Source organism: Sturnira hondurensis, unplaced genomic scaffold (genome assembly GCF_014824575.4).
Source record: "Sturnira hondurensis isolate 20B ecotype Veracruz unplaced genomic scaffold, ASM1482457v3 Scaffold0011378, whole genome shotgun sequence".
NCBI classification, from domain to species: Eukaryota; Metazoa; Chordata; class Mammalia; order Chiroptera; family Phyllostomidae; genus Sturnira; species Sturnira hondurensis.
Window position 1 is genome coordinate 3,002,620 of NW_028084009.1, and position 11,930 is coordinate 3,014,549.

Below are 11,930 nucleotides of genomic sequence, written 5' to 3' on the forward strand. Positions count from 1 at the left end.
AGTCCCGACCCCACTGCCTCCGAGCTCCGTGGTTTTGGGGGATCCACCTTTCTGAGCCTTCAGTTCCTCCTCTGCAAAACGGGATTCATGATAACGTCCACTCTTGGCTCCCCAGTTTCTGAGTTCTCCTACATCCCAGTTACCCTCACTGCAGGCGAAACAAGGGACTACATGTATTGCTCAAATCCAGGCAAGTCTGTCTAAGGCCCCCAGGGAGGGCGTGTGCCATGGGGCCCCTTCCTGGGCTCCAGTCAGCGGTGCCAACAGGAAGAACAGACCATGCGCTGGGATTTTAGGAGCAGCACTGACTTGAGTGAGAGGCAGTGGGGAAAGCCGCGGCTCTGTTATGAGGAAGTCTTCTCGAGCACACAGCCTCCGAGTTGCATAAGTAGAATTATTTTCTTTGTGACATTACCCCTCTCTCTCGCACAGAGCTTTGCCAAACACCTGTGGACCTTTGCCCAGTGAGGAACTAACTAGATCATGTGTCGTTCTGTCTCTTATTACTGCTTTCCTCATTTGCGTGTGTGTGTGTGTGTGTGTGTGTGTGTGTGTGTTGTTGCAATGTCATTAACTCAGGGATGTGGCAATGATGTTGGCTGTGGGACAAGAAAGTGCAACCTTGTTTGAACTCTGGGCTCTGTTCAATCCGACTTTTTTCCTTGGCTCCAACCATTTTGCAATCACTGGAATGTAAATCTTGTACAGTTTCTGCCTCTTGTTTTGTCTTTCTCTCCATACAGCCGTGGTGGCTTCGGACATGCTCCTTTTGCTAATAAGACCTAATACCTTCTCTAAAACGATAAAGTCCCTCTGATCAGTACCTTCCATTCCACACCTACCTTTACAAGTTGTTGCAAGGACTTAATGAGGTGATGCGTGTAGAGTTCTCAGAACAGAGCCTAATGCAACATTAATTGATGCAATAAAAGTTGGCAATAACACGAACAACACAGTGTGGGTGCTGATGTTAACTTCCAGTCCCCACGCCCCAGCTAAGAAATGGGTCAAACCACTACCCGAGTGTAGCTAATGGAATTATCTCCATTGTTCGGCGGGAGTTGTCCATTACCCAGTCACCCTGCGCCATTGCCAGAGCTGTCCGCACTGTAACAACAGAAGCCCAATTATTAGTATCAGGGAATTCCCTGACTGCGATTGCTCAACGCACACACCTGAAATGAAAGTCCAGAACAGCTGTGCACCTGCAGAAGCAGGCATTCTGTGGTACGCTGCGCACAACGCCCACCAGCACTCCCTCATCACACCCAGGGAGCTTCCTCATCTCTCTCTCTCTCTCTCTCTCTCTCTCCCTGATCCCTGTCTTTCTCTGCTCAAATGCCTCCTCTAAGGTCGTCAAAGGGAACTGGATAGCCAGCTCTTTTTGGTATGAAGAAACTTCCAGATTGAGACTGTCCCCCTTGGGGCAAGACCACAACCACGGTGACTCACCCGCTGACATCAGGGGTGCGCTGTCTGCCTCTGCACGTCTCTGGAATGCTGTGATTTAACCCGAGCGGCGTAACGGTGACTGTGCTACAGTATAATGTGCTGGACACTGATAGGGATGTTGGAAAGAGTTGCTGTTAATTTTTAGGTTCTTTACGGCAATCCCCCATGCTGGTGTTCGAGTTTCGCCTCCTACAGATTCGTTTGGAGTCTCCAGTGTAGCCACATTCATCCGGGCATCTTTTCCTTTCCTTGTCATTCATGTGGTCATTCCTTTAGCCCTTTCATTAAATGCTACTATTTCCTGGTCACTGTGTGACTTGTTCGAAGATAAAATGAGGAGGGAGATAAACAAAGCCTTCTCTTTGTTGGTTTAAAAGTTGTCTTCGGCACACTGGACTTTTTCTGCTTCTCTGCATCGTACGTTCAGTGTAGGACACTGCTCTCTGCCTACACAAAGGGTCCTTCCAACCCCTCAGTTTCCGTACCAGCTTCTCTAATTATCCCAGCCCCGCCTGGGCAGATTTTTAGATAACCCTTCTGATCTCGTGCCTAAATGGACTAAATATTTCAGGGTTATAGGTTACACACAGCAGAAACCATTTTGGAGTGTCTTAAATAAAAAAGAAACTTATTTGAGGTTTATCGGGGAGAGTCAAAATCACAAACTTGTCAGAGGACCTGTTAGAACCCTGGCAACTCAGAAGTAGCCGAAGGCAAGAATCCAAACATTCTCCTCTTAGCAGGAACGACATGCCCAGGGTAATGCCGTTGGTACCCTTGGCTGAGATGCCCCTGGCCCCAGGGCCCAGCAGCTACGCAGCTCCAGATTCAAGGCTGCAGGGTGGGCCCAGCCAAGGGGCCAGGCTTCAGCTTCCATCCTGGGGTGAGGGCAGGCCTCCCACATAACCTACAGGCGATGGGAGAGCCCCTAAAAACGAGGAGGGAAATTAGGAACCTGGCCACCGACAAATGACAAGGTCCCCAATACCAATCATGAGTCTGTTGCAATGTCTTTTAGAAGTTATTATTATTTTCGTCTCTGTTGCCCTCTCGTTTCTGCGGATTTAGGATTCGTTGCCAATTTTCTGCCCCGATTAAGTTCCTTCAGGCTGAGAACTCATGTTACTCTCTATACGTAACTTCAGAGTGACTTGCTCGCAGCTGGGGCTTGGGAACTAATTCGCAGTGTAATAACTGTGGGGTGTTTATCTTATTGACCACTTTTTCAATTTTAGTGCTACTGATGATGGGGAATTTGAGACTCTGGAAAAAATTCAAGACATTTTACAATTATTTAAAATGATGTCTAATTGCTATCTTCTCCATATTTACTTTTAAACAGTAGGACAGTGCTTATAATTAGAAATAACAGAACGATTTGGTATTAAATTTTACATCTGCTGTTTAGCCACTTGAGGGGAAACAAGTTTCTAACAAGCAGCGATGGTCAAGAAAGCTATGAAATTTAGGCCAGTTGTCACAGAAAATAACTTATTAGTTGCTAAGCTACCAGTCAGTCCTAAAAGGAACTCAATCAGAAGAGACAAAAGTGCTTAACCAGACCCACTGCATCTGAGCCTGCAGAGCTGTAGCCGTCAGGCGATCCTGGTGCGTGTGTGGAGGGGAAAGTGATTGACAAACTGGTCTTTGCTTGGCATGAAATTTGGCTTTGATCTAGTGAGTGATTGACAGGCTGGTGTCATCGGAAAATGCGGAGGGTGCGTTGGAGGGGCTATGTTGCAACAGAGTGATTGACACGTGAAGAGAAATCGTCCCATAGGTGGAGAGAGCCAAACAGAGATTTGTTTTGACAAGCATTTCCTTTTTACCTGCTCATTCTGTATACCGGCATGAGAAGGGCAGGAGGGGAGCCCTTACGGGTGCTAATTGATTTATCCCATCTACATCAGAACGGCCATGGCCCGGGGGACTCGGGGACAGAGCCCTGGATGGGGGGGTCGGGGGGAGGTGGGCAGCAGGGCTCCAGGCCCGACTTCACCCAGCACTTTCTGGAGAAGTTAAAGGAGCTCTTTAGATTCCACTCTTGAATTTGCTCAATGAGCAGCTTGGACTAAGATTATTTCTATAGTCTGTTTCAACCGTATATAACTCTACGTAATTTTTTTCACGGACCAAGCTCCGTTGTCATCCCACAGGCCAGGCCCGATCCATCAAATCATTCCTATTCCTCGGCCAAGTGGTGGTTCATGGATGTGCACATGACCCAAATCATTCCAATAGGGCTCCACCCTGAGATGGGCGTATACATGTATGTATGAGAATTTTACACACTGTGTCCCTTGTCACTGCCACATTAATAAAATAGATGTCTAGAGGGGCTGGCAGCCACCTTTGCCACTTCACGTGAATAGGGTTGCCAGATGAAATGCAGGGCGCCCCATTGAATGCAGCGTGTAACCGGAGGAAACCAACGTGGTTAGCTGCCACTGTGTCCGGTCATAGGGGTAGAGGTATCTCAGATTGCAGGACGTCTGAGACGCAGCCAGCCCGCAGAAAGAGAGCTGAGTCAGCAACGAGCGCGCCGTCCAGGTGTTCGTCCCCTTTCCCTTCGTTTCGTCTCCACTCTCTCTTCTCCAGACCAGGATCACAGCAGCCAGCTTTCCTCTGTGCTTCGTGTGTGTGGTGGAATGTGGCTGCCCCAGCTGATGCCCAGTGTGCGTCCGTAATCGCGAAACGTGCTGGTTCCTGGGAGGCTGAATCTCACTGGCCGGCTCGAGTCAGGTGTTCTTCGGGCTCCGTGGGACCAAGGGCACCTGAATAACGCAAATGTAGCCGCCGAGGACCCGCCCCTGTGAACTGCAGGCCCTACCTCCAGTTAGGAGAACTTCCATAAGTTGCCAATGGGCATATTATTAACTAATTGTTTCTCAGCTCCAAACCCCTCCTCTGCGCTCTGTAGGGGGTGAGGGGGGATGCGGCCCTACAGATTGCATAGCTCCTTGGCCACCTTGACATGAAAGCACCCCTAATACAGAATTCCAGCTGAAGGCAGCCTGGTTCAACTTGGCCGTGAGAACCAGACTGGCAGTTCAGACGCCTAAGCACCGAGAAGGCTACGTGGGCCTTCGACGTTCGTGCCCGAACAGGGGTCCATGTGTCTGTCTACTGGCTCTTAGAGATCAATGAAATAAGAAAGGAAAAACATTTTCAAACTCTTTTTCAAAGGAACCTATAACGATGAGCTCTTAAAGGCACCCCAAAGTGTCTGTAATGTGCCCGCGTTGGAAGAATTTCCTGTTAAAACACTCACTTCCACAGGCTGCGTTTCTGTGGCCTCTGGGGGAAGCAGGGGCCCCGCTGTGTTTGCTGCACCAGGCGCTGGAGTCGACACCAGGTGGAGCGCAGCGCAGTCCAAAGCCCCGTGGAGTGGGGGTCCCCGGTGTGGACGGCCTGAGTTAAAGTCCTCTGAGTGACACCCCCTAGCCCTGTGACCATGAACATGTGGCACAGCCTTGGCCAAGGTTCACCAGCAAAGTGAGACTGTTGAGTGCAGCTGCCACGTGCAGCCGTGAGGGTGCATGAGGTGGCTCATTCAGGACGCGACCCGTCTCGGCTGGCCAAGTCCTCAGGCCTGGGCTAAAGTAACCCTCCAGTAAACATCCCCATTATCCGAATTCTTCTCGATGGTCTTGGGGTCTTCAGGCCTCAGAGCCTATGGGGAGCCCTTCGAAGAAATGGAGCCCATGTCTACTAAATTCCCTCTGTGCACGGAGTCACTAAAACCTGGAGAAAAGAGAGAGAATAGGGTGAGCTGAGCTCAGAGCTTAGCAAAGTACGATGACTTTGGCCGTAAGTGCTGCTTTATGGCCGTCTGTAAAGCTGCCCGTCAAAATCTCCCAACAGATGACCCGCCGTAATGAGAGTAGGAGGGGCGGCACTGCAGAACACGCTGCCTGTCGGGGACACAGAGCACAGCAAGGGCATTCCCATAAAGCACAGGGCGTCTCTCTTCTCCTTCTGCCTCCCTCCTAGGCCCAGGCCTGGCCCCCCGGCTGTGGCCCTGCCTCTCAGCCTCCAGCTCCCATTCATCCTTTCCCACTGAACCTTATTTTAATGTACTCATGCATTCGTTCAGCCATCTAGTCATCAATTTCTAATTACTCACATAGCAGATACGTACTAGGCTGATAACTGCAGATCAGATTTCTTGGGCCCTTTCTATACGGCGGAGTCTTGGATGAGTGTGGTAACACTAACGAGAACAGCATCGACATTTGTGGAGTGTGCATTCTGTGTCCAGCGTCACAGTAAGTGTTGTACATGAGTCACCTCATTCTGCCTTCTCAAAAGTTGTCTGAGACAAGAAGCTGTTCATATTATGCACAGCATTTGTACAGGTAGGGACGAGTGTCCTCGAGAGTCTAGGGAAGTTATCCAAAGTCACATCACTAGTAAAATTTTAGAGTGAGGTGTCAAAATCCTGTCGGTCTAATGTAACACGCAGGCTGCTACCCACGACTTGGGGGCAGCCTCGACTGATCTAAAACGCAGGGTTTGTAGTCCTGGTTCAGTCGTGAGTTCACAGGGAAGGTCGTACTTGAACTGTGTTGTGAAGTGTGGACGAGGAGACCAGGAGGAAACGGTCTCGGGAGGCATTCATTCGGATCAGAAACAACGTGCTAAACAAAACACTGAAGCAGAAAGCCACAACACGGCCCCATTCTTCCCACCAAACTCCTTGGGAGGGTGTGGTATGGCATCACCGACTTGACCAAACCAAATGGTGAGTTAGAAATCTTTCCACTGAGAGCGACAGGAACTCCAACTCCAACTGGCTTGCAGATAATGGAATGTATAAACATTCCTTGCCCAAAAGGCCAGGCGCAGGACCGGCTTCAGGTACAGTCCGATCTAGTGTCTTCAAGGCTGAGCTTTATTCCTTTCCATGTTCCCTCTCTGCTTCTCACAGCATCACTTACGTCTTCAGGCCTCAAATCAGCTCCCACTGGCAGTTCCACGGGCTTCTGTTTTACTAGCAATGGAGCCGTTTGAATCCTCTGATCCTCATTCCACACAGACCACAGAAGGTGGGTTTCTCAAGAAGCAGAAAGACCCTTCTTTTGTTTCCCAGAAGCCCTAGACATTTTCTTCACAGGTTTTATTGGTGCTGCCACCCTGAATCAAATCCCCATAGGCACGGGGACAAATGGCATAGGGTAGGAATATCGGCTTTTGCCAGTAGGGGTCTGCCTATACTAATGCCACAGTAATGGCGGCATTAGTGTAGGGTCAATGCCACACTAATGGCCTGGCTGACCCCGACAGAGAGTGCAGCTCCAAGCGGTATTATCTGAAAGAGGAAGGTGAACGGAAGTTAGACAGCCAGAGCCAGTGGGGCCTGGCATGCTGAACAATTCATCGCCCCGAAATACCTCCCTGAAACACAGCAACACCCTGTAGCCCTGCATTACACGGGAAACCTTATCTTACTCGTTAGCATCCTGGAAGCATTTTCTGCGCTAAACGCGACAACATTTTTTTTTAACGTGAGAAAATAGAGTCCTTTTCTTTCTTCCCAAAGTGCCTCAGGAGTCCCAAGTTTCAAAACGTCTCGAGTGGGACGTTTGTCACTGCCCTCCTTTACGTAAGCCTTGTCTCCCGCCTAAACCGAAGGTATCAACTTGCAACCCTCCAATTACATGAGATTAAATACTGTGGTTCTCCACGGAGATTCTTTCTGCATCACTTATTCCACAGACGTGTTTGGCATGTGTAAACTGTTGTGATCGCTTTTCTTCGTGTGACATTTTGGGAAGGGGAAGAAACTGCACGGCGCGGTGGATGACACAGTTTGCGACAATGTAAAAATTTGAAATTCCTAAACGGTTTAGCATTTCCCCTTCCAGCCACATAATCTATCACCGGGAAGTGATCTTCTGGGGGACTCAAGCCAATCAGAGGCTAGGAGTGTCATTTTCCCAAAACAAGTGTATGTATAAATTATCGCTCTCTTCTCTCTTCTCCATAAATAGCGACACTAATAGACCCATAGCAGGAGATACGTGAAGGGGCGCCATGTTCCACAACAGTTCATCTTGTCTGCGGAAGGCAGAGTTGAGAAATCTGATCAGCTAAGAGACACGGCCACACTTCAGCCTCGTCCGGCCTCTGACTGTGGTGGTGAAAAGAATGTGTTTCTCATTTAGAAGAGGGAGCTTGTATGTGTGCGACAGACAGGGAACGCGTAAGAGACAAAAATCTAAGGCATCGTTGAACCACAGATATATTTTACTGGATTTGCACAAGTTTTATGAAAAATTAGGAACTTACTACATAAAAGCCGAGATTACCATCTTCCTCTAAAGCGCTAGAGGCCTTTTCTAAGAGGAAAAACAATGTCCTGGACTCGTAAAGCACATTTGTATAGAGGTGGCCACCTTTAGACAGGACACCGGCGCTCTGGTCTGCCTCAGTCTCCACCAGTCCCTGTTGCCTCAGATCTAATCCATTCCATTTTGTGAGCTTCCTGGACACAACATGCAGCCGAGTTTGTGGGCCTTAATATAATGAGAGTCACATGGACTAGTAATCCAGTGACTTTTTAATCCAGGGTCTTTTAAAAATATGTCTAAGGTATAGTCAGTGACAGTGAAGAGAATTTGATTTTCCTTGAATGTTTTTTTTCCAGAATCAAAATGACTTTATAATTGACTTTCACTGGTTGAAACAGAGTCGATTGTCTTTAAAAAGAAGCAAGACAAACTATGTCCACCTTCCCTGCAGTTTTCGTTTGTCTTTGGCATTCTTTTGTGACTTTTCTGAACCAGGCAGCTTCTTGGGAGGTATATCAGGAGCTTTAATATTCACAATATAAATCACATCCGTTGTAAATCACAGCACACTACGCATTATGTGGTTCTGGGATTTCTGCTAACCACAACTGCCATCTCTGAGCTGACTACAAATGCCATGCGTGTTAGTCACAAACCTGCTCAGCAAAACTATTCCGGGGCTAACAAATGTTATTTTGTATATCTTTGCCTGTTTCACTTTACAGTGGTCTATTTTTTCATCGGAGGAGGGCGAATGTGTATTTCCCCAACTTCTTCTGTTAGTGTTTCTAAGCCCATTAGAGGTTGGCACCCTGGGCAGCTGACCGGCTGACCCACCCCCCAACTTCTGTGGGAGAAGGGGGGGGGGCATGACTGAGCCGATCACCGAGTCACAGAATGTGCGAGTTTTAACAACTTGAGGAGTGGGGAAATCTGTGAAGTGGAATTTTGAGAAGTTCACCATATTTTAATAAGTGCATTAAAAACTTTTTTTGATTGCCTGTTTTTATGGCACTCATATATGTATCTAATTCAGGAGTCAGTGAACTATGGCCCGTGGGCCAATCTAGCCAGCTGCCTGGCTTTATAAATAACATTTTATTGGAACAGGGCCATGCCCGCCCATTTACATACTGTTTATGGCCTCTTTTGCGTACAACAGCCGAGTCGGGTAATTCTAACTGAGGCCAATATGGCCTGCAAAGCGGAGATAGCTACCATGCGGACCTGTACGTAAAATTTTGCCATCCTCTGATCTAATCCTTAAACGTGGTAGAAAAATGTTATTTAGTGGTTGTTCAATGCATTTCTCTGAATGATTCGTTCCCCTTGATAGAAGTTCCTAGGCTTCCCCTTCAGGACACGTGTGACCGTTGTAATTATCTGTTCTCTGGACATCTTTCTACTACAAGCTGCTCGGGACACCGAGGTTGGATCTGACTGTGTCCGTGAGGAAGGCTTTTTAACTGCAAGTAACAAACGTTTGACGGTGGCGAACCCAGGGAAGATTTGCTGTGTCTCGCCGACCATAAGCCTGAATGCCTGTGAGTCTGGCTTTGGTGCAGAGGCCCCTGGACCGCGCAAACCTTCCTGGCCCCAGGCTCTGCCTGTCACCCCTGTGTCACAGGGCCAGCTTGCTGGTTCTTCGTGTGTGTCACCCCCTGGTTGCAATTTGTGACCACAGCTCCATGCGTCACCTGCTCATACCCACTCTTCAGGCAGCACAGAAGGGCCATGAGCAGAAAGGGGTCTCCTACCTCATGCCCCCCTCTTCATTTTATAGACGGGGAAAGAGGGTATGGAAAGGGAAAAGTAGATGTTACAGTGAATTCTGAGGGCCTCTCGTTGTCCAACAGTCACGCCCCATTCACACCCCACCCTTCTGGTCATAACTCCTTGTTTTCTATCACCTTCTTCTTCCATGTATCAAAAATCATACCAGATGATGGGCCCTGCGTTGCAAAAGAGGATTCCGTTTTCACACCTGGATGTGGTCTCTGCTCGCAGACTAACCAAAAACAAACACAAGCGCTAACTCACTCTAGTTTTGCTTCGAAGAAGGAACTCTCTCACGCAGTGCGGTTGTAGTGGGGCTGGTGACAGCCCTGCTCAGGGCCAGGCTTCGGTCCCAGGGAGAGCGTTCCTAGTTCGCAGGAGCCCCCGGGGAAGAGGAATGCACAGTGGAGGTTGCTGGTGGGCAGCGTGGAAGAGCTGGGCTGAGAGGGAAGCCCGCAGAGAGGGAAACCCGGGCAGGAGTGAAGGGAAACCCGTGAGGTCATCGATGAGCAGCTGGATGTCGCTGTTCCTGAACCAGGTGTTTTGTTCCATGATGCTTTCTATTTAAAATGGTAGAAAAACCCAACTCCAATAGTTCTAAGCCGTAAAGGGGATTGTTTTTAGTCTTTTAACTCTTAAGTCTAGAAGTAAGGAAACTTCACTCAACAGTGTATTTATCCAGTGGATGGATCATGCTTCCAAGAGCCTAGTTTTGGGGTTGTTTGCTATTTTTCTATCTCTCGTCTGCACTTCCTTCTAAGTCAGTCCTCCTCCTGCTTATGAGACAGCTTCTAATTATAACTCTCCCCGCCTGGGTCAGTAACTAAAAGGCCTCCAGCAGGGTTTTTGAGGTTCGGCTTCACTGGACCCTTTGCGGGCCCAACGACCAATCACCCTGATCAGGGAGCCATGGGACGTGCTGATTGGCTTTCGCTCTGGGGCTTCAGGGAGACGGGGAGAGCTGCCCACTGGGAAGTATGCAGATCACATGGGGAATGGTGAGGTCCTTGGGTGGAAGTCTGAGTTACGTCCAAAAGGATGAATGGAGTGAATGCTGGGAGGAAAAGCAACCAGTGACTCCTAGACTTCTGAGTTATGTGCAGCCGAAGCTTTTCCTTTGTCCTAGGCCAGTCTGCCTTAATTTTCGGTCCTTGTACCCAACGGGTACTTATCCTTGGGAATGGAAACAGAGCATCTCTCCACCACAGCACCTGGCAACACACACCCACTCCCCTTCTTCATTTCTCCCCACGCCACCTCTCACATCCTACTCCACGAGGGTACCATGTATTTTCGATTTCGCCTTGCTCTGCTCATTGGAGAATGAGCTCCACTGTCTCTCTTTCACTGTATGTGCTCGGCAGATGTTCGTCGAATGAGTGAAAAAACGTATGAAGAAATGTCACCTCCCTGTGTCAGAAGAGGAACGGTCCTCGCAGGCCAGCAGGCCCACTGCGTGCAGAGGGCACCGAAACCCCAGGCTCCTGACACTAGGGCTGCTGCGGACTCTATTCCTCCGTCCCAGGTGATGGCAACAGACATTCCCCGTCTCCCACCAACCCGCCTCTGCCTCTCTGGGTGGCCCTGCTCATCTCCTTCAGTCCATCTGTTTCCTTCCCGTCCTTGAGTGTTCACCTTTCTTGATGAGAAGCTTGCCTGTGCGTTTGAATTCCAGTTGTTTTCATGCGCAACAGAATGAGAAGGCGGGAGTGCGTCTTTGCTGTATTGCTTTGCCCACTGAGGGGCTCGGGCTTTCTCTCGGCTCTGCCTCTGTGTCCTCTGCCTCCGTGTCCTCTGCCTCCGTGTCCTCTGTCTCCGTGTCCTCTGTCTCCGTGTCCTCTGTCTCCGTGTCCTCTGCCTCCGTGTCCTCTGTCTCCGTGTCCTCTGCCTCGGTGCCCACATGGGGCCAGTCAGGCCTGGCTCCTCCGTTCCCACACTCTGCAGTGTGTCATCCCATCGCACAGCATGTGCTCATCTTATTGCAGACCAGGGCTTGCACCGGGGGTCCCCTGGGCTGACTGGCTGCAAGAGGCTCCCGGGGGCAGTGGAAAAGTCTGGATCTCAGGCATTCAGTGAAGACATCTCCAGGACCCTTGAGTGTCCGGATGGGCCGTGTTGGAGACCGAGGGAACACTGTGCCTCGGAGGCACAGATGGGGCCCAGGTGTGGTCTGCTCAGCGGGGCTCCATCTTAGAGTCCTAATGAATTCTCCAGCTGGGGGCGGTCACAGCCCTAGCGCTCGACTGCACCCCAGCAGGACTGCCGAGGACCTGTGTCCATGGTGGGGATGACACAAGTGCTCGATACTCCTTCCGAAAATGTTCCTGAAATCCTGACCGTCTAGGGAGCCACGGACGGCTTTGTGCCGTGAAGAACATCGTGGGACAGGACACTGAATTCGCACAAGTA

At 49.7% G+C, this 11,930-nt stretch overlaps 1 non-coding gene across 1 annotated transcript; it reads right to left on the bottom strand.

Moving 5' to 3' along the window:
- Positions 1-9,649: 9,649 nt before the first annotated feature.
- LOC118996625 (small nucleolar RNA SNORA40) lies at positions 9,650-9,778 on the bottom strand. Its single transcript, XR_005068524.1, has one exon. It is a non-coding gene; the product is annotated as a small nucleolar RNA SNORA40 (small nucleolar RNA).
- Positions 9,779-11,930: the final 2,152 nt, after the last annotated feature.